Source organism: Triticum dicoccoides, chromosome 2A, assembly GCF_002162155.2.
Source record: "Triticum dicoccoides isolate Atlit2015 ecotype Zavitan chromosome 2A, WEW_v2.0, whole genome shotgun sequence".
NCBI classification, from domain to species: domain Eukaryota; kingdom Viridiplantae; phylum Streptophyta; class Magnoliopsida; order Poales; family Poaceae; genus Triticum; species Triticum dicoccoides.
Genome location: NC_041382.1, coordinates 667,095,248 through 667,105,136, shown reverse-complemented (window position 1 = coordinate 667,105,136; position 9,889 = coordinate 667,095,248).

The window sequence follows — 9,889 nt, the reverse complement described above, 5'->3', positions numbered from 1 at the left end:
TGTTCTCCACTCAGAGCGTTTTTAACTTAGGCGAGTACGGGGTCGCAGCTAAGCCCCCGAGTGGGAGGATTGCTCTCCACTCGGAGCATTTTTTTAAACTTAGGCGAGTACGTGGTTGCAGCTAAGCCCCCGAGTGGGAGGATTGTTCTCCACTCGGAGCGTTTTTTAACTTAGGCGAGTATGGGGTCGCAGGTAAGCCGCCGGGTGGGAGGGTTGCTCTCCACCCAGAGCGTTTTTTAACTTAGGAGAGTACGGGGTCGCAGCTAAGCCCCCGAGTGGAAGGATCGCTCTTCACTCAGAGTGTTTTTTAACTTACGTGAATCAGGTTCGCGACTAAGGCACCCACTGGGGGATTCAGACACAAATGATTACGGGAAATCAATCATTAAGATACTGCACAAATCTTGTCTTTGGTAAGCAAACTGAAGGACTCTTATTACAACTCGTCAATCCAAGTGGTTTAGGTATAGAAAGGGCGAAGCAGCTCTGCATTCCATGCGTGTGGCTCGTCCATGTTCTTGGCTACGTTGTAGATGTGGTACGCTCCGTTGTGAAGCACCTTGGTGATGATGAAGGGACCTTCTCAGGCCGGGGCGAGCTTGTGAGGCCGTTTCTGATCCACTCGGAGCACAAGGTCTCCTTCCTGGAACACTCGACCTCTGACATTACGGGCATGGAATCAACGCAGTTCTTGCTGATAGATGGTCCGGATCAGAGCCATCTCCCGTTCTTCTTCCAGGAGATCGACTGCGTCTTGGCGTGCATGTTCTGCTTCAGCTTCTGAGAAGAGTTCCACTCGAGGAGCATTGTGCACCAAGTCACTCGGAAGCACAGCCTCAGTGTCGTACACCAAGAAGAAAGGGGTTCGGTCAGTTGACCGGTTCGGTGTTGTTCTCAGCCCCCATAGGACAGATGGTAACTCAGTCACCCAAGCTCCGGCAGCGTGCTTGAGGCCGCGCATCAGTCAGGGTTTCAGCCCTTGAAGGATCAAACCATTCGCCCTTTCTGCTTGCCCATTCGACTGCGGGTGTGCAACAGATGCGTAGTCGACCCGAGTGCCCTGGGAAGCATAGAACGCCTTAAACTCATCGGAATCAAAGTTGGAGCCGTTATCTGTGATAATGCTGTGAGGGACTCCACATCTGAATATCAACTCCCCGACGAAACTGACGGCAATGCTTGAGTCAAGGTTTTTGATAGGCTTGGCTTCGATCCATTTGGTGAACTTGTCGACTGCCACGAGCAAATGAGTGAAACCACTTCTGCCAGTCTTGAAGGGTCCAACCATATCCAACCCCCAGACTACAAACGGCCAGACGAGTGGAATAGTCTTCAAGGCAGACGCGGGCTTGTGAGACATGTTGGAGTAGAATTGACAACCTGCGCACTTGTCGACTATATCCTTTGCCATCTCATTCGCATGAGGCCAATAGAATCTCGCTCGGTATGCTTTGGCCATGATGGTCCGAGAGGACGCATGGTGACCATAGGTCCCCGAGTGGATATCGTTTAGGATCATTCGACCTTCTTCTGGGGCGATGCAGCATTGAGCCACTCCTGTGACACTTTGTCTGTAAAGCTGCCCTTTTATCATGGTGAAAGCTTTCGTTCGACGAACTATCTGGCGGGCCTCGTCCTCATCCTCTGGGAGTTCCTGCCTGATCAGGTATGCGATGTACGGCACAATCCAGTCAGGCGTGATCACTAAGACTTCCATGATCAAGTCAACCACAGATGGGACTTCAATCTCAGTCGGATTGGTTGAACTTATCAGTTGCGGGGGCTCCTCCTTGAAGGGATCTTCTTGTACTGATGGAGTGTGGAGATGCTCTAAGAACACATTGCTGGGGATAGGCTTCCGAGTGGAACCTATCTTCGCCAGAAAATCCGCGGCTTGATTCTTGATTCGGGGTATGTGATGGAGCTCTAACCCCTCGAACTTCTTCTCCATCTTTCTCACTGCATTGCAATAACCGGTCATTGCTGGACTCCTGACATCCCATTCCTTCATTACTTGATTAACCACTAAGTCTGAGTCGTCGTAGACCATCAAGCACCGAATGCCGAGTGAAATGGCCATACGCAACCCACACAATAGTGCCTCATACTCAACTTCATTGTTTGAAGAATCAAAGTGAATCTGGAGGACATAACTGAGCTTGTCTCCTCTTGGGGACACTAAAACCACTTCTGCACCAGAGCCATTCAATATCTTGGATCCATCAAAGAACATAGTCCAATGTTCTGACTGAATCTGAGTCGGCTGTTGCTGCTTAATCCACTCTGCGAGGAAATCTGCTATTGCTTGAGACTTGACGGCTTTCTTTGCCTCAAACTTGATATCTAAAGGAAGGAGTTCAATCGCCCCTTTTGCCAGTCGACAAGTAGCATCTCTGTTATTCAGAATTTTTGACAAAGGGGCATCGCTGACGACTAAAACCGAGTGGTCTGAGAAGTAGTGTGCAACTTTCTTCGTGGTCAGGTAAATCCCATAAACAAGCTTCTGATAATGAGGGTATCTCTGCTTGGACGGGGTCAAGACTTCTGAAATGTAATACATAGGGCGCTGAACTTTGAAGGCTTTGCCTTCTTCTTCCTGCTCGACCGTGAGCACAGTGCTGACAACTTGTCTAGTGGCTGCGATGTAAAGCAGTAAAGGCTCCTTGCTGACTGGAGTAGCAAGCACCGGTTGGGTGTAAAGCGGGGCTTTGAGATCTTCAAACACTGCTTCAGCTTCATCATTCCACTCGAACTTGTCAGACTTTTTCATCAGTCGGTAAAGAGGCAGTGCCTTTTCACCGAGGCGTGAGATGAATCGACCCAATGCAACCAAACAACCAGTAAGCTTTTGAACATCATGCACGGGCACAGAGCGCTTCATTCAGAGGATAGTGACAATCTTCTCTGGATTTGTGTCGATCCCCCATTCGGAAACGAGAAAACCGAGTAACTTTCCGCCTGGAACCCCGAATGTGCACTTTGATGGATTGAGCTTGATATCATATCTTCTTAAGTTGGCAAAGCTTTCAGCGAGGTCAGTCAGCAGGTCAGAACCTTTGTGTGACTTAACCACTATGTCATCCATGTACGCTTCCACATTCCGACTGATTTGAGTGAGCAGGCACTTCTGAATTATGCGCATGAATATGGCACCAGCATTCCTGAGGCCAAAGGGCATAGTAACATAGCAAAAACACCCGAACGGGATGATGAAAGTTGTCTTTATCTTGTCGGGTCCATACAGTCGGATCTGATGGTACCCAGAATAAGCGTCCAAAAAGGACAATCGCTACATCCCGCAGTTGAGTCGACTATCTGGTCGATGCAGGGCAGAGGAAAATGATCTTTTGGGCAGGCCTGATTGATATGCTTGAAATCAATACACATTCGAAGTGCTTATCTTTCTTGGGGACCATGATGACATTGGCGAGCCACTCGGAGTGGTATATCTTGCGGATGAACTCGGCAGCCAGAAGCCAAGCCACCTCCTCACCAATCGCCTTTCTCTTCTCCGCGGCGGACTGACGGAGATACTCTTTAATAGGTTTTTCCTTTGAGTCAACTCGCAAACGGTGCTCGGCCAGTCCCCTGGGTACACCTGGCATGTTAGATGGCTTTCATGCAAAGATGTCCCAGTTCTCATAGAGGAACTGGATGAGCGCTTCTTCCTATTTGATGTCGAGTGTCGTTGAGATATGGGTCGGAGCAGCATTGGGGTCGGTTGGGTGAATGTGAACCGGCTTTGTCTCACTGGCCGACTAAAAAGCAGACTCCAAGGCAGGCCTCTTGGCACGCAGCAAATCACTCAGATCTATAGTTTTCTGGTACTCTTGAAACTCTACTGCTGCCATCTGCTCATCGGCGATCTTCGAACCATTCTGGAGACGATCCTCTGCTCTCTGCCGATTTCAAGTGATCGTGATCACGCCTTTGGGGCCAGGCATCTTCAACTTGAGGTACACATAGCACGATCGAGCCATGAAACTAGCATAAGCAGGTCTGCCTAGAATGGCATGATAGGCACTATCGAAATCCACTACCTCAAACATCAACTTTTCCTTGCGATAATTCAGGGAATCACCGAAAACCACATCAAGAGTGATCTAACCGAGTGAATCGGCTTTCTTTCCTGGGATGATACCATGGAATCTCATGTTGCTCTCACTGAGTTTGGACATTGGAATGCCCATCCCCCAGAGGGCCTCAGCGTACAATATATTCAGTCCACTGCCACCATCCATCAAAACCTTGGTCAGTCGGGTGCCCCTAACGACTGGGTCAACCACCAATGCTTGCCGCCCAGGGTAGCAATGTGCGGCGGGTGGTCTAACTGGTCGAATGTAATAGGGGTTTTGACCACTTCAAATATCTTGGTGTTGCCGGAGCAACCATGTTCACCTCTCTGTTAATAACTTTCAGTCGACTTTTGCTCTCTAGGTCCGCAAAAGTCACCAAGGTGGCATTAACATTGGGGTAACCACCATCATCCTCTTTGTCTTCCTCCTTATCGGACTCTTTTTCCTTTTCACTTGGTTGGCTTTCTCGAAAGCTCTGGATCAGGAGTCGACATTGTCGAGTGGTATGCTTGGGGAGAATCAGATTCCCCTCTTCATCCTTTTTGATGTGTATATGACACTGCAAATCAAGTACATCATTTCTTGCTTGATCTTTCACTTTTTAGGGGTCCAAGGCCCCTTGGGCTTCCCTTTGAACTTTCCTTGGTTCAAAACTGATGCTTCGGCAGGGCCCGCTGCTTCAGCCTTTCGCTTATGCTTCCGACTGGAGTTTCCTCCTCCGGTGTCCTGGGCGACTGGTTTGTTCTTACCGCTCCGGAGTCGGTCCTCTTCTTCGCCGTTAGTGTACTTGGTGGCAATCTCCATCATCCGAGCCAGAGACATGTCTCCAGTCCGACCAAACTTCAGATTGAGCTCTCTATAGAGAACGCCTTCTTTAAAGGTACAAACTGCTTGGTGATCCGATACGTTCTCCACCATGTGGTGAAGAGTGATCCATCTCTGGATATAATCTCTCAAGGTCTCATTCTGTTTCTGCACGCAATGCTGCAATTCCGACAAACCAACAGGTCTCTTGCAGGTGCCCTCAAATGTGTTGGTAAACACTTGGGCCAGCTCATCCCAACTGAAAATGCTTCCAGGGGCCAACTGATTCAGCCAAGCTCTGGCAGAACCTTCAAGCATCAAAGGGAGGTGCTTCATGGCCACCTCATCACAGCCGCCACCAATATGCATAGCCACTTGGTAGTCTTCCAACCAAGTGTCAGGCTTCGACTCTCCTGTGAACTTACTGATGTCAGTCGCCAATCTGAAGTTGTGAGGGATCTCAGTGGCTCGGATGGCCCTTCCGAAACACTCGGGGCCGGAAACGTGGACCTTGCTTCCACCTAGTCTGTCTCTATCCAACCCATCTCTGTATGCTCTGTTCTGGTCGACCAAGCCTTGGACAAGGACTGGCCTTGCGTCAAACCCAGGCTCTCTTGGGTTGACTGGAACTCTGCGGTCATTACCATACGAGCGCCTGTCGTCATACCGCCGGGGCGCGTACGACCCGTTCCTTAAAAGGGGCAAAGGCACTCGACGGTGGTTGTCACGGACGTACTCACGATCAAACTCTCCATGAGCTCTTCCCAGGTGCCGATCTCGGCGGTGATCATGATCTTCACGTCGCAAAGGCGACCCAGGACTGTGTGCCGACTAAACTGTATCTGCCCTTACTGGCCTGCTGTGGATCCTGTTCCGCGACTGAGAAACAATGGAGTTCAGCTCTCCTGCTGCTCGGAGAAGCATTCTGATCTATTCCAAGCCCCTTCCAGCCTCTGAACGGGATGGCTAAATAGACTCTGCTATAGGCGCAACCGCTGCAAGATTCTGGATCGGAGTGCGGAATACCTGAGGTTCAGGCGAAAACAACTAACGCAGACTGGATTCGGGGATCAGTCGATGGGCACATTCGTCGAGAGAATGTTGGAGATTCTCCAAACGAGTGCGCGCAGCCAGCGTGGCCAGGCGCACAGCCTCCAAGGCCCGAGCCTCGGTGGTTTCCCCTATGGTGGGGGTCTGGAGGGCCTCCACATTGCGGTGGTGCAGCTCTTCCCTCTGCTGCGAGTTAAGAGGTTGAGGCTCATACTCCTCGTGGCCGAATGACAGGCCATAGCCGCCACCGTTTTCGCCGCTGCGGCAAAACCCAAGTGGGTTGCGACAGGAGTCGACCATGAGAACTTCTTTCGCGGGGTCATGGCTCCCGCTCTCGGAAAGCGTACCTGCAGAACCAGTCGACAGGTCGACTGGACCGCAGAGAAATTCGTCGGGCTCGATTGCCGCGACTTGGGGGTGGTCTTCTAGCGAGCCACCGCATGCTTCACCCACCGCTGGAGCCACGACCGACCGGATCGCTTGCGGCGGCGTCCAGCGGAGTGAGAAGGCGATGCGAGGACCGACCGATACTGAGTCGATGGCTGCCGTAGGAGGACGCCGCATGCACTCACGCGGAAGTGCGACGATCTGCGGATCGGGAGAGCCTCGACATCGAGGGGGGCTTCTTGGAGCCAGGCGGAGTCGTCGGCGACGAAAGTGAGCGCACCGAGTCGGAACTCGCGGCCCATGACTAAACCGCCGCCGGAAACCATGTTGATGAAGATCGGAAAAAATGCAACCTCGTCGGAAGTTGCTAAGACGCTTTGCCCCACGGTGGGCGCCAACTGTCGTGGTACTAAGTCTGACACTAAGAGCAGGGGGTACGTATAAGGAGGCGAGGCCCTAGCTACGGCGAGGTTGTACACACGAGTTTACGAGTTCAGGCCCCTCTCGGAGGAGGTAAAAGCCCTACGTCTCGGTGCCCTGAGGCGGTCGACTGGAATATGGTTGTGTGTTACAAGGGGTGTGAATCCTTGTCCCAGAGAAGGGTGGCTTATATAGAGTGCGCCAGGACCCCAGCCGCCCTCCGTTGCAGGGGTTCAATGTACATTAAGATAGGGCATTACTGGTAACGCCAGCTATAAAGTGTTATCAATGATCTTTAAGACTACGGAGTGAACGGGCGCGCGGCCGAGCTCGCGGCGGCCGAGGCGCGCGCGGAGCAGGGCCCGGCCGGGCTCGGGGCGCGCCGCGGCGGGGCGGGGATGGTGTGGGCGAGGGTGGCCGGGCCGCGGCGAGGGCTGGCTGCTGCTGCTGCCGGCGAGGCGGCGGCTAGCGGTAGCGAGCGGCGAGGCGGCGCAGGCTCTGGGAGCGGCAGGCGCAGGGCTGGGGGGCGGGGTGTTGCAAGCGTGGTGCAGATAGACAATTTGGAGTCGTCTGTCGCGTTGGGCGCCTCCAACGAATGCCGGACACACATGTCCATTTTTGCATCCATTATCACCCCAAATGAACAAAATCCGGATAAAACGGACATCCCTTTAAGGTCATGCGATGGAGTTTGACCTCACGCTGCTAGTCTGCATGCAGATGAGCCACAGTGCGTCATTTGAACCCGCCATGCTGAAGTAGGAGTACGTTGCCCTCTCCAGCAAAATAATCATCTGCCACGACGAGTACACCGAAAGCAAGGCAGGCTCGAGGTTCCCAACAGGCGGTGGTTGAGCGATGCTCGTCATGGCTTAAATTTGTTTATTTACGGTCTCCAGTCTTAATCACGTCAGGTCCTCCCTGTCCCTGGAACCACTAGTTCAGTTCAACTAATCATTAAGCTCGAGGTACCTTCAAACCACGAGCTTAATCAAATACTGCGACAACTATTGATTGATTAGCTCGTGACGCTGGGAACGGCCGGGGCGCAGAACGGCGGCAGCCCGGACGACCCCCGCCACACACGCAGGACGCGCGCGCCGTCCCTGGAAAGGTTGGCAGGTGCGTCTAGTAGTACGTGAACCATCGTGGCGTTGGAATTTCTGGTGTGAGGGAGGACGAGGGCGGCATGGAGGAGGGACAGGTTTGTGAATTATTTTGTGAAAATCCCGCAACTTGTGGCACGGATGAGATGGCCGGTGGTGGCGGGAGATACGAGAAGATACGGCCAGTTTGGCCGACCGTTGGCGACAGGGATGGAGATGCCGTGCCGCGGCGTGCGCAGCCACATCACATCGCATCACCTCACCTCACCACCGCTGGGTTGAAAACAACACGAGTGAAATTACACAAGGGAATCATGCGTCCATCAACAAGAGAACAGTGAGAGACGGCAATCGTCGGGACCAAGGACGAGAAAGTGGGCGAGCGGGAGGATCACGAAATCTGTCAACAGACAAAGATGAGGCTTTCACTTGCCTTTCAACAACAACACAAGAATCACCCGCTCAGTTCACATGCCTAATCATCCGTCTACTTCACTGCCGTAAACGGTCTTGTAACAAAACTGTTTTCACCGTTAGGATCCTCGGTGAAACAACGACGCTAGGCCACCAGCGGGTCTCTCAAACAGACTCTTGCCTCGCTTTATATATAAAGCACATAATATAATACAGCCGAACGACACAAGGTAGTGAAGAAACCCTCTCACAAAGAAGATCCCAGGACAATCAAGCAATATAAATGCACACAACTTGAATACATCATCACTACACGCCCTAAGACACCTAAGTTACATGACAACGCCTTTGGAAAGGAAAATGACGCTAAGCATCGATACTGCCAAGTCCAAGATGGACAAGAGTCTTCGCTCGGAACCCTCACCGAGAGAGCAGAACCACAACGACGTCTTCAAGAGGAGACTGGCACCCGCAAACGTCATCGTCGTCGCGTGCCAAGGCACGGAGTTTTCACTTGACAGCTCACACGTGTCACCACGAGGCATCTAGGACAATCGCAACAAGCACAAGCCTCCAGATCCGGATCTGAGCATCGCCACCGCCAGTGGCAATGAACGAGCATAGGCCACCCGCTAGTACACCTCTCGCCACCCATGCAACCAAGAGGCATAGCCACCGCCACAACAAAGGCGCCCCCCGAGAGCCGACCATGTAGACTGCCATCCGGGGCCACGCCCCAGTGTCTATGGTCCGAGACATTGCCTCTCGCCCACTTCACATCTTTCAAACCACGGTAGGAAGAGCAATGGCATCACCAACTACTCCTAGGTTGGCATCAGCTACTAGGTCCAGGTCAGCACCTCCATGGTAGGAGGCGCCCATACCTGCATCCCCAACCAGTCCCGATGGATCGGAGGGGCATGACCTAGTAACTTGCGATAACCACCGTCGGGTAAGCCTTGGCCAAGACGAGCTCACTCGACGCCACGTGCTTGGCCTATGGTGTTGATCCTTCTGCCGGGATAGCGTTGTCTCAACCTCCACCATCGAGCACTGAGAGGAACTTACCACCCGAACCACGCCCAATCACTCCTACTCCGAGCAACAACCTCGACTGGTCACAGACCAATATCTGGTCTGCCCAAGCACAAGCCCCATATCCAAGCTACTGCCAGCCGATGCCCGGACCTAGGAGAAGAAGGATTGCTACCACGACCCTACACCGTGTTGAAGTATAAAAGCATAGCCTACCTTTCACACAAAAGCTCTGGTTGATGGAGAAAGGTGGGCTATGCATTCATACTTTAACACCCCCTCTCCCTCCCCCCTCACGTGTGGCTCCCTCGGACCTAAACTTGATCAAAAGTGGATTGCAGTTTTTTTTAAATTATGCCAGTCGGTCTTGAACTTAAAACCTTTTGGCTCTTATACTATGTAAGATGTGATTTTTGGAACTCCTGACAGGAGCCGCTTTGCGTTTATTTATGAAATACATGAAGCAATGTGCCGCAGGAATGCCTCGTCGCCGAGCACCTTCGCATGCGCCACCCGCAGCACACCGGGTTCCATATCCTGGCGAGCCCATCCTAGCCATTGCCGCCTCCCAGCCCTGTAGCCGCCGGATCCACGCAC